This window comes from Dromiciops gliroides, chromosome 4 (assembly GCF_019393635.1).
Source record: "Dromiciops gliroides isolate mDroGli1 chromosome 4, mDroGli1.pri, whole genome shotgun sequence".
NCBI lineage: Eukaryota > Metazoa > Chordata > Mammalia > Microbiotheria > Microbiotheriidae > Dromiciops > Dromiciops gliroides.
In genome coordinates, this window is record NC_057864.1 from 277,506,766 (window position 1) to 277,520,179 (window position 13,414).

Below are 13,414 nucleotides of genomic sequence, written 5' to 3' on the forward strand. Positions count from 1 at the left end.
TTTTTTACCCAGAGAGTTGGGGTTTTTGGGGGTTTTTTTTGGGGGGGGGGTGGCAGGGCAATGAGGGTTAAGTGACTTGCCCAGGGTCACACACCTAGTAAGTATCAAGTGTCTGAGGCTAGATTTGAACTCAGGTCCTCCTGAATCCAGGGCTGGTGCTTTATCCACTGTGCCACCTAGCTGCCCCTCAAACAGTATTTAATAAATGCTTGTTTAACAGAATCAAAAGGTTGTCATGGACATGTAATGGTGGATAAAAAGGTTTTGAAAATAAATTTATAAAATGTATATTCTATGGAGATACAGACAGAAAGGAGATTCTATAATATAAAACTCAACAACAACTGGAATAAGAATAAAACAGCAATTAGTACATAACTTAATAGATGCCCAGCTCCTCCTCTAATGTTTATTTCTGGAGTAAAAGTAATCCTAAAGGCCAAGCTCTAGCATGCTTTATTGTTCTTGTTGTTTGTCCACCATTTCTGAAGAGGACAGATGATATTGTGGTGATATTTTGACTCATGTATGAACAGGATTTAAACTTCACAAAGAAATCAGCCTCACTCTTTTTTCCTGAGTCACTGAAGTCCAGTGGCAAGACAAAAAGTCAGGACTACTGTCAACGGTCTGGGATGCAGTGAATTGACTTTGATGTCCTCAATGCCTGACCATAGTGCCTGCTTCAGGCGCCTTTCATTACCCTTGGAACACATTGTTCTCATCTGCCCACACCACCAGGGAAAGTCTTCACATGTTTGGGGTAGGCACTCCCCTAACTCAGAGTGGTTTATGGCACAACAGTTACGTTCAACCTGGTTTAGCCTCTCTGTCAAGACAGTTTACCAGGATGTGGCCACTACTACAGTTTCTTGGAAACACAGATGAGAGTTGAGCAGCAGGTGGACACCAAAGGTGAATGAGCAGCCCTGAAAAGCCCCCAGCAAGCCCTCACAGCAGAGGTGCTAGTCCTTCCTGAACACCTCATATCCCGGCACCCCTCACACCAAGCCGCAAAAGCTTCAAAAATAGCCCAGGTGATAAGACTGTCTACTAGTCATCCTGGAACAACCTAGATGAAGAAACTGATTATCAGAACAGCCATAGGGTAATGAATTTTTTAGCCATAAAAACCCTCAAAGACCAACTGTACCAAGTTACTGGAAGGGTGTGATTTGTGTGAGTGGAAGGAATTCATGTAAAAACAAAATTACCAATACTTCAAGTATTTAAAAAATATTTTCCACAGTACCTGTAAGGCCTGTTACAAATTCTCAATAAAGTTGATGAATATATATGAAGTGGCTGAAGTTTTGGGTAGCAGAAACACAGGTTGGATGCCTCAAGTGGTTCAGTTCACCATACTGAAGATCAGTAATTTCACTGATTTGAATTTTTTTCCCCACTGATATGAAATTACACCCACACAGATCCACAGATCATAACTTTTCTACGACTCAACAGGTCTATAGAGGTGGGGGAGAGTTGTTTCTGAAAATTTTTTCACCTAGGGTCAAAGCAATCATGGAGCCTCTTGGGATTTAACTAGGATTGTTCTAGTTAAGACATGCAGTCTTTCTAGCCTATCGTTGAATGTTTTCCAGCTTGGTAAATCATTAACTCTTTATACCTCAGTATCTTCACCTGTAATAGAAGAGGATGAGACTATGTCCTTTCTAGCTCAACATCTATGATGCTATCAATGTTCAGAACTTTAACTCTACTAGAATAGACAGCAATGAACCCATGTAGCAGTAAGGCACTAGCAGAGCTTTAGTAAAGTCTGATTTTTTGGAAACAGATTCCTAAAGAGTTGTAGGCATAGATATTTTGCAAATCAAATGATATTTTAAATGCACCAGAGAAACTTGGTAGTTAATTACTACTGTCTAATTTATCTAGTTCAAGTTTTCAAATAATTTTTTCTTAAAGTAGGGCACATCAGTACTGTTCTCCCAACCTGCTTTTTTTCCTACCAATTTTAATTTCATTCTTATCCATAGCTCTCCCTGGTACATGCCATAATCACACAAACTTCTAGGCATAGTACAATCATATCTTTTTAAGGCTTGGAAATTCCATTTCCCAAAGAAGCTTAATATTTTAAAAACCATATTCAGCTTCCCTCTCAGAAATCTCAGATGATATTACCATACATATGACAATCAAAAATAATTTTCTCATGAGACTTAACAAAAAAGATAGGCATGGGATTGTGACTATGATTTCACTGCTACAGGGAATAACCAAATTAAGAAATTCCCTCTACCAAAGCAGGTAGGCCCCTTCTCTGAAACTTGTAGTGTTAGGGCACTGAAAGGTTATATGACTTTGCTCAGAGTAACACAGCCTGCAAGTGCCAGAGAAAGGACCTGAACCCACATCTACTAAATCTTAATGCCTTAGAAAAAAGAAAACCAAAATAAAAATTCATTTTAAAAAATATAACAGATATTTTAAAGTCTAGTTTCAATTTAGGTCTTTAAACATAAAAATTATGCTAAAGAGTAACTTTCTTTCAGATTTACAACCTCTAAAGCACTTATGCATATTAGAAGCTTTCCCACTGAAATGGGGATCCCCATTCTTGGGGATTGCTTGCTTCTTTATTGCAACCTCCTATAAACCTTAGTTTTTTTTTCAAAGCACAGTTTGAGGGCCACTTTCTACATATACTTTTTCTGACTCCCGGCCCCAAGTCAGAAACTCTATTGCTCTTGAAATTATTTTGGATTATTTTGTATATATTTTGCATTTACTTACTTGTGTATATGTTGTATCCCCCCAGTAGAATGAAGGCTCCTTGAGGACAGGGAATGTTTCATTGTTTGTCTTTGTCTCCCCGACACCAAGTACAGTGACTTGCAAATAGTTGGTGCTTAATAAATGTCTGTTGAATTGAACTGAAATATCACTGCTCCAAGCCTGAAATACAGGGGAAAAAAAGCCAAACAACTGGGTCAGAAAACTAAGGCTTAAAGACGTCTAACAGAAGTTGAGCACTTACACTTAACATGGAACTTTCAACACATTAAATTGCCAAGTAACTTCAATTCTAACTCAACATCTTTCACATCTGCCCCCTTTCTCCAGTCATCCTGAACTATCCTAATTCAAGTCCTCTTCAACTCTATACTATCTATATTCACTTGGTAATCTCATCAGCTCCCATGATTTCAACTAATATCTCTATGCAGATGATTCTCAGATCTATTTACCTACCCCTAACCTCTGTCCCAACCTACAATCTTGTAACTCTGCCTATTAGACATCTTGAACTGAATGTCCTATGGACATTTTAAACTCAATAGATTGAAAATGAATTCAACTTTCCCCTCAAACCTCCTTTTTCCCAAACTTCCCATTACTGAGGGTACCGACATCCTTTCAGTCACCCAGGCTCATAACCTAGATGTCATTCTATGTTCCTTACTCTCACCTCACATTACCAGCACTTGTCATTTCTATCTTTTTTCCGTACCTTCACAACAAATCTCAAAAATATTCTCCCTTCTCTCCTCTGACACTGCCACCAGCTATGTTGGTGCAGGCTCTTATCATCTTATGACTGAACTATTATAATGACCTGCTGGTTTGGTCTCCTTGCCTCAAGTCGCTTCTCATTCCAATCCAACCCCCACTTAACTGTCAAACTGATTTTCCTAAAATGCAGGTATGACCATATGAATTCCCTTATTCAATAAACTCTTGTGGCTCCCCTATTACCTCCAGGAGCAGGATAAAATCCTGTTTGGCTTTTAATGCCCCTCTCAACCTGGCCTTTTCCTACCTTTCCAGTCTCACACTATACTCCCCTCTACACACCATTGATTCAGTGACACTGAACTCCTTGCAGTTTCTCAAAGAAAGAAGATAGTCCATCTCTAACTGTATTTTTTGCCAACTGTTCCTACTGCTAAGAAAGATTCCTCCTCATTTCCATCTCTTGGCTTTCTGAGTTTTCTTCAAATCTTAGCTAAAGTCTCACCTGCAAGGCATCCTTCCCAGTCCTACTTAATCATAGTGCCTTCCCTCTGAGACTGCCATCAATTTATCTTGTATATCTCATTTGTACATAATCGCTTACATGCTGTCTTCTGCATTAGACTGTGAGCTTCTTGAGAGCAGGAACTGGTTTTTGTTGTTGGGGTTTTTTTAAAAACTTTTCTTTATATCTCTAGGGTTTAGCACAGTGCCTGGCAGATATTGTAATAGCGTTGCAATGTCTCCTCCCTAAAACAAAGGCCTGAGGATTTGTCAAATATCCACAGGCATCAAAGATACAAATTTCTCAGCCTGACATTTAAAGACTTACACAATCTGGCTTCAACCTACCCTTCTAGGCATTTCAAATTGCATCCCTTAACATCATTTTATGTTTCAGATAAATTGGCCTATTTATAGTTCCGAGAATTTGATATGCTATTTCCTATATCCTTGCATTCACAAAGGCTATCTATTTTTCATGCATGGAATTTACTTTCCTTATCACTCTCCTCCTGAATCCAGGGCCAGTGCTCAATCCACTGTGCCACCTAGCTGCCCCCCCTTATCACTCTTAAAATCCCTAGCTTCGAGGCTCAACCCAGTGTCTAGCTCCAACAGGAAGTCCTTTGAATGCTCCCAATGGTCAACGTTCCCATCTTTAGCACTAACTAATCTTTGTTCTAGCACTAAAACCCTCAGCACTACTTACCTTTCGTTTTATTCCTAGCACCCCATGCCCCCCCAAAGGTAAGCTCCCTAAGGGTAAGGATAATTTTTTGTCTTTGTATCCCCACGCATACTGAATGAACATATTAGGAACATTTTAATTTCTTTTTATTTTGGGGGGGGGGCAGGGCAATGGGGGTTAAGTGAGGTGCCCAGGGTCACACGGCTAGTAAGTGTCAAGTGTTTGAGGCCGGATTTGAACTCAGGTACTCCTGAATCCAGGTCTGGTGCTTTATCACACTGCACCCATCCAACATTTTAATTTCTAAGATCTTATTCAAAAGAACACTAAATCTGGTGTCAAAGGTCCTGGGTTGAATCTGGGCTTTCCTACTTAATATCTGTGTAAGCCTTTGATAAAACACCTCTGAGTCTCAATTTCATCATCTATAAAATGAAGAGGTGGGAGTAAATGATATCTAAGATCCTTTCTAGCTCTAAGTCTGTGACCCCTTGCAACCTCATCCAATTCTACTCCACCTCATTCCCAGTCCCTATCGTCCTCTGCCCTCTCTTTTCCACCGAGCATCTGGAAACTACTTCCTCTCCAACTCCACCCCATCCTTAACAGATTTCTCTTCAATGGGGTTTTTGTCTCACAATTTTCCCCTGGTCATCCTCTACAATGTTATTTGCTCCTTTCATGCAGAAAAAAACACTAAGCCAGGGCCAGGGAGAGGAGAAATAATATTCCTTGTTCCTCACTGCCCCCTTTCATAACTTCCCTCTGCTTTTTATCACTAAGCAGTCTCTCATTTCAGGCTCTTTTTATTCAACTACTTGGCCCAGATCCTTGTGGCTGTAACCCAGGTTCTTCCAGGTTGTTCTTCCTCCTTTTTCAAGTATTTCAGAACCTAGTTCACAGTATTCTTTTCCACCTTCACTTCTACCCTCATATTTATGGGCTTCACTAAACACCCTGATAATCCCTTGAACTCCTTGGGTTTCCAGTTCATTAACCTCTTTAATTCACATGGCCTATATCTTCACTTCACCTTATATAACAACAGGGTTGAGAATGTCACCAATATCCCAAACTGTCCCGCCATATTTTGAACTACAAAATTCTCCTCTATGATCACTATCTCCTGTCCTTCCATTGTTCCTCTGACTCATACCTAAACTTATTTTTTATCCTTACATTTCAGTTCATCACCTCTCCTCTTGCTTTCTTTTCTTCCCTTCACAGTCACAAGTATACTTTACAGAATCTCAGAGTAGGAATAGACCTAAAAGGCCAGTTAGTCCAAAGAGTAATGAACAGGAAACTACTCTCAAATATCACCGGGCTTTGATAGCTTCAAGTGATCTTTTGTGAGAAGGAAACGGTTACATGCTGAGGTGAACCATTTCACTTTTAAATAGTTTTACTCCTGTACAGATGAATGGAAGAAGTCAAGTAACCTTGGACAGTAGGTACACTAAATTTCATGTTATGTTAACTGGGTCCTCATTGTTGCTTTCTTTCTTCCTTGATGGGACTCTATGTCATACCAACCAAAATGGCTGTTCCAAAAACGTCTCAAGCCTGAGCATAAACATGATCCCTCTGTCTCTTAGCAGATGGCCTCATCTTCTACGTTACAAAGAAAATCTTCCTCACCTCCCCTTCTCTATACCACAAAATCTCTCCACATCATTTTCCATGCATTTCATTGCCACAATCCTTCTCTACTTGGGTTTTTTTTATCCCCTTCCATTTTTTTTTCCTGGGAGCTTAGCTGATGATACTTGACCCTATCCTCTCTTTAAGCAACTGTGCTTATACACACTTTCCTACCAAACTCCTATAAAGAGTTTCCTTTATACTTGACTTTCTCTACTCACTTCTCACTACCCCACCCCAGCTGGATTTCTGATGCCACCACTTGACACAAATTAATCTTTCAAAGATTACTTATGTTCTCAACTGCTAAAATCACATCCTTTCCTCAATCTTCATTCTCCTTCAACCCTCTGCAACATCTGGGTGTCAATCAGCCCATCTTCATAGATACTCTTTCTTCCCTGGGCTTCCCTAAAATTGCTCTTCCAGTTCTCCTCCTACATGATTGCCCTTAGTCTCATTTGCTAGGTCTTCATTCATTTCCCATTGCTCTGAACAGAAGTATCCCCTAGATCTCCGTCCTAGAGATCTTGTCCATCTTAGTGGTATCATGTACTCTCATGGATTCAATTATTATCTCTCAGATGATTCCTAAAGCCATATATCAAATTTCAACCTGTCTTCTGGACTCCAGTTCCACATCTTTAACTTCTTGCTGGATATCTCCCTTAACCTGGATTTCATGTTGGCAAATCAACCAAGTGAATTAAGTTGAACTTATCAACTTCCTTTCAAAAATTCTGCCTTCTTTCCTATGCTTTACTTTTTTTTAGATGTTACTCAGGTTTGAAATCTAAGTCCTCTTTAGATCTTCCTTCTCTTCCTCTCCCCTACTTCCCACATTTAAATTGCTGCTATGTCTACAGACTCTACCTCCACAATCTCTCTCTCACACACATTGCCACCACTCTCATCTTGGATCATTACATCTTCCCTGCCTCAATTTTTTTCTTCGTTGCATCTCTCCCTTCTTTCGAAGCCATCTTCCCTGTTTCCATTCCACTTCCTTCCTCATTCATAACAAGTGCCAGCTACATGCCAAGCACTGTGCTAAGCTCTTTACAAATATTACCGCATTTGATCTTGACAACAACTCTAAGAGGCAAGAGCTAGTATTATCTCAATTATACACTTGAGAAAACTGAGGGAAACAGAAGTTAAGTGACTTGCTCAGGTTTACACAACTAGAAAGCATCTGATACTACAGATAATAGTCCCTGAATTCTGAGTAAGAGACTCATGGTCAGACCTCTGCTTTAGGAAAACTATTTTCTTACCTGTATGGAGTAACAATATTTGTGTCTTCAGTGTTGAACACTGTATATAAAATGGTATGTCAAAACAACTGAACATGGTTTAAAATTTCTAGGACGACAGTGACAATTACTTACACAATCCAGTTTATTGCTCTTTCCACACGGTAACAAAGTTCAGGACAATCCCATTTTATGGACCAGTAAATTAGTAAAGGAAGGGGGCAGCTAGGTGGCTCAGTGGATAAAGCACCGGCCCTGGATTCAGGAGTACCTGAGTTCAAATCCGGCCTCAGACACTTAACACTTACTAGCTGTGTGACCCTGGGCAAGTCACTTAACCCCAATTGCCTTACCGAAAAATAAAAAAAAATAAATCTTTAAAAAAAAAATTAGTAAAGGAAGCCAGATCACCCACCTGAGGTGTCACAGGTAGTCTGACTTTTAGCACTACACTTAACATGAGACTAGGCTGCCCGACAATCAGGTGTTGTCCTTATGAACACAGACTGATTTATAGTTGGGGAAGGTGTCAAAATACTAAGGATTAAACGTTGGCATTCATGAAACCATTGGCCTGTTTTGTGGAAGTGATTGATCTTAAAAACCTCCCCCACAGCCACATTTACCGACTGACCAGAACATGGTTGGGAGCTATATTAAACAGAGAAGCCACAGTCCTTAAGTGATACAGATGCATGCTCCGATGAAACTTTGCTAAGTAGTTACATTTCATCTTTGTTCATCCTCAGTTCCCCCGTCATTGTAAAGTAATGGTAGTCCCGAGGGCCAGATGGCACTGCAGTCACAGGCCATCCGGGGGCTCCAGCCACTGACAGCGGGGGTAGGAGTTTTCACACCGAGGGTCCCGAAGGAGACCCTACTTCGGGGTCCTCATTCATATTCTCCAGGCTCCTGAGCCCTGGGAGAGCGAACGAGGGAGGGAGGGAGGGAGGGAGGGAGCGAGGGAGGGAGGGAGCGAGGGAGAGGCAGGAGCCGGGGCAGAGCAGGGGGCGGGCCCGGAGTGGAGGGGGGAAAAGCCCAAAAGACCAGCCGGGGCTTGAGAACCTTTTCCCCAGTAACGACGCCAGGAGCGCCCGCTCCTTTCTGGGTGACACACCCGGGATGGGCGGGAGGGATGGGGGGGTAGGACCGAAATCCGCGGCTGGCGGCCCCCGCCCAGAGGGCACTTTAAGTGGATGCCGGGAGCCGCCGCAGGGGGGACCCGGCAGGCACTGAAGACGCGAGGAGTCCGGCTGCTAGGCAGCGCGGGGCGCGGGGTTCGGGGGCGGGGCCGCGGCTGCCTCCAGCTCCTAGGGCCAGACCTCCAGCCCCGGCGCCCTGGGGGGGCCTCGGGGGCGGGGGCTGGGCTGTCGTAGTCACCGCCGCCGCCTCGGCTTCCCTCCCCCCAAGGGTGGTCCCTTCCCTGGAGCCCCAGGAGAGCTGCCAAGCCCGGGGAACGCGGGAAAGCCCGTCAGGGAGGAGGCCCAAGTGGAGGAAGCAGCCCCCACGGAGAAAAGAGCCGCCCCAGCTCCCTCACCCATCCGCCCGCCCATCAGCTTGCGGACTCACCCGCCCTAATGAGACCAGCTCCTTTCAGTCGCGGTCGCGGCGCAATCACCGCCGCCGCTGCCGCCTCACGGAGCCGCCTAGACCGGCTGGCTCACTTTAAAAAAAATGTTTACCGATAACTTTATTATTACCCCAGGAACGTGAACAGTGATGTTCAGGGGCTGCTCCTACTGCGGCGGCAGGAGCGGGAGAACCTACTCCTCGCCATCAGCAAACCTGCCCGTACTCCTGAGCATGCGCGAAACATCGTCCGCACATGCTCAGAACTAGGTTGCTCATTCTCTACTCTCCCTCCCTTCCCTCCCCCTCCCCCGCCCCCCGCCCCCCCATATCCCCTAAGGCGTTGTTGGGGAGGAACTCGGGAAGCCAGGATTCCTTTTCCCGGGTTGGGGTGTGGAGAGAGGAAAAAGAAAGCCAGACCTGGAAACTGGCAAAGAACGAGGAAGGGCTGCTGGAAAGGTAGTAGAATGTTCAGCTGAGTCAGGCTTTGCCCAAGTCGCCTGAGGAGTAGCTTGTTCTCTAGAGAAAAGCATAAGGAGACACCTTTCCAAACAGAGTGAGCTCTGACCAGCAGCAACCCAAGGAAGGAACGAAGAGGAAAGTGGAAACTATGGCTATGTACAAACACAAAGTGAAATGGAAGCGGTGAGGTGGGGGGGAGGCGCCCTAACAAAACAAACTGAACAGTCTGCTTGGTTGCCAGGATACTTCGGGCTAAAGTGTGGGTTTGTTGATTTTTGGCTTTTACTTGCCGGAGTTTCTTTTGTGAAGATATGTAAATAAAAGATAAATGCCCATTGCATAGTTAAGGCTGAGTAGAGATAGATTTAATCCTGGAGGATGCTGCACTAATGGATAGATATTGAATGGGTTTCACGAGGGTATTAGCCATATTTAAGTCCATTTTACGACACAATTTCTGTTCTTGGAGACCATGGATATTTGCCTTTAAGGGGGAAAAATCTCCCTTCTCTCCCTCTCTCCCCTAACTTTTTTCTTCTTTCTTTTATGTAATTAAGATCCACTCTTTGTTTGCCTCAGTTCAGTTTCCCGGCAGAAATGCGCTTGGTGTTCTTTGCTGAGATCAAGCAAATCTTTCATCTGAATTCCATTTACACTGCAACTAAAATGTCCAAAGAATCTTTGCGCTCTTGGAAGAATGCTGTGTCCAATAATGAGATATTCAAAATTACTTCTGTGGGAAAGGTCAATTTGAGATAATTAAGTTAATTATGCACCATTACCGCACTGCTCTCTAGGCTGGCCCCCGCAAAAATTTGTTTGGACTCTTTCAGTTCCATACATACTCCTTAGGGTCACAGAAGGTAGCCAAATGAGAAAGAACAGTGTTTTTAAATCAGCTTTACTTCAACACTTCAAGGGAACATCCTTGCAGTTGTGTGGGTACTTCTTTCACCTTAGTAGCTAGTTGTCAGGAGTTGCTGTAGCTGAAAAATTCATCCTGCTACAAATCTGTTCCCAAGCCTTCTGAATTTAGCCAGGATGGCTCACAGAAGAACGACTCATCATGCAGCCATCCTTTGGGATCTACATGCAAGATCGTTCGTTCTGCTATATAGCCTTGGAGAACCCAACGTTCTTTCTAGGCTCAAATGAAGCCTTTAGATAGGATTTTAGTAGTGGAAGAAGCAGCCTTAAGGAAGAACTAACCACAATTTTCTTTTTTAAACGAAATTTTTATTAATATCTTTCATACATCAACAGAATTTCTCTCAATATATCTCCCCCTTTCCCCTCCCAGAGCCATACCATATAATAATATTTTTAAATCATTTTTGGGGGGCAGGCAATGGGGGTTCAGTGACTTGCCCAAGGTCACACAGCTAGTAAGTGTCAAGTGTCTGAGGCGGGATTTGAACTCACGTACTCCTGAATCCAGGGCCGGTGCTTTATCCACTGCGCCACCTAGCTGCCCCCAATAATATTTTTAAAAGAAAAAGAGGATGGGACACTAATTCATTGTTGGTGGAATTGTGAACTGAGCCAACCATTTTGGAGAGCAATCTGAAATCATGCCCAAAGAAATCTTAAACTGCCTTTGACCCAGCAGTGTCACTACTACGTCTATTTCCAAAGATGATTAGGGGAAAAGGAAACTATATGTTCTTTTTTTTTTTTTTTTGGTGGGGCAATGAGGGTTAAGTGACTTGCCCAGGGTCACACAGCTAGTAAGTGTCAAGTGTCTGAGGCCATATTTGAACTCAGGTCTTCTTTAATTCAGGGCTTGGTGCTCTATCCACTGTGCCACCTAGCTGCCCTCACCTATATGTTCTAAAATGACTGTAGCAGCTCTCTTTGTGGTGGCAAAGAACTGGAAATTGTGGGAATGCCCATCAATTGGGAATGGCTAACCAAGTTGTGGCATATGATTGCGATGGAATACTACTGTGCTATAAGAAATAATGAGCTCAATGATCTTAGAAAAACATGGAAAGACTTGCACAAAATAATAAAGAGCAAAATGAACAGGACTAAGAGAATATCGTATACAACAATAGCAATCTTATTTTAAGAACTATGTTGAATGCTTAAGTCATTTTGACTATTATGAATATCCAAATTAACTATAAAGGACACATGAAGAAATAGGTTACCTGCATCCAGAGGAAGAACTGATAAATAGAAGATGTATAGAACAATTTTACATATATATGTATACACACATATACATGTATTTGTGTCTAATGGTAGCCACTGGGAGGGGGTGGGGAGAGGGAAGGAAAAAAAGAAAAAAAGAAATTTACATGATAACTTTATTATATCTTTTAAAAGAATAGCAAGTCGTACATAATAGATTTGCAGTTTCATTTGCAATCATATTTTTATTATACTATGTTATGGAAATGCTTGTTTTATTCCATGAATTAAAAATAAATAAATAAATGTGAAAAAAGAGACAAAAATCAGACAAAAAAGACAAAATCAATAAAACTGACCAATATGTTGGAAAAAAATCTGAAATGTACAATACCTTTGGACCTTCCACCTCTGCAAAACAATAGAATGAGGGTATCTTCTTATATTTCTTCTTTGGAGTTATGTTTCTTCTTGATTTGGTTGGAAATATAATGGCCTGCTTATCAAATATACAGATGACATGCAGCTGAGAGGGATAGTTGACTTGCTGGATTACAAATTTGGTACCCATATGATTCCTCAGGAGAGGCAGTATGGTATAGAGGATAACATGTTTGATTTAGAGTCAGGAAAACATGGATTGATATCCCCCTGACACCTGACCATGGACAAGGGATTCAATTTCTCTGGGCTTCATCTTCTTCACCAGGAACATGGAGATAATAATACTTATAATGCCTCTCTTACAGGGTTGTTGTGAGATTTAAATTAGCCAATACACATAAAATGAATTGCTGACTTTAAAGTGCTATATAAGTAAATGTTAATTACCATTATTCTAGCAGTGGTAGTTAGCTGGTGAGTAGTCAGGGGTATGTTACCCTTTTTTTGGGGGGGGGTGGGGCAGTGAGGGTTAAGTGACATGCCCAGGGCCACACAGCTAGTGTCAAGTGTCTGAAGCTGTATTTGAACTCAGGTCCTCCTGAATCCAGGGCCAGTGCTTTATCCACTTTGCCACCCAGCTGCCCCAGTATCAGTTACTCTTACTCAATCCCTCTTGTTTTGTTTTGTGGGCCAAACGGTTCCTCGCTTTGGACATGATTTTCTCCTCCAGCCCTTCTTGGACTTCATTTCCTCTCAAACAAAACCCGGGGCGGGGGGAGGGGGGGTGATTGGTAGATGCAAATTTTGACAAAGTGTTCAGGTTATAATGGCGGTGACTTTTTAAAAAGTTAGTCAGTGCAGAAATTTACATTTATCCCTATTGACTTTCATCTGTTAGATCAGCTCTTTATTTGTGTCTTCCCTGATAGCTACCTTAGCCATGCTAAGCAAGACTTTCCCTAAACCCAGAGGAAAGATCTCAGGTTTTCATCCTCACCAGAAAGGGAGAGATGGATGAAAAGGGGAAAAGGAAATAAACAGTCCCCAGCTTGGGTCAGCACTCTGTGTGGGTAGCAATGCCACACATTTTGGGCATTGCCAAAAAGATCAGGAGGGGCCATGATTCTCAACCTCCTACTCTTCTTTGACTCCTAGGGAGTTTCATCCCGACCTTTGGACTAGAAGGGGCAGATATAACTCATAGATCTTTTCCTGACATCCTATGGGGTTGTGGGAAAAAAAGAAGCCCTCTAGAGCCTAGGAGGGGAAACTGAAGAGACATGCAGCT

General features: G+C 42.5%; 1 protein-coding gene across 1 annotated transcript in view; it reads right to left on the reverse strand.

Annotated features, from left to right (window-relative positions):
• Positions 1 to 9,371, reverse strand: part of RAB23 (RAB23, member RAS oncogene family) — a 41,334-nt gene extending 31,963 nt beyond the window's left edge. Inside the window, 2 exon segments of the mRNA XM_044002628.1 lie at positions 2,764 to 2,925; positions 9,145 to 9,371. The gene's annotated coding sequence lies outside the window, so the exon portion shown is untranslated.
• Between the last annotated feature and the right edge of the window lie 4,043 nt (positions 9,372 to 13,414).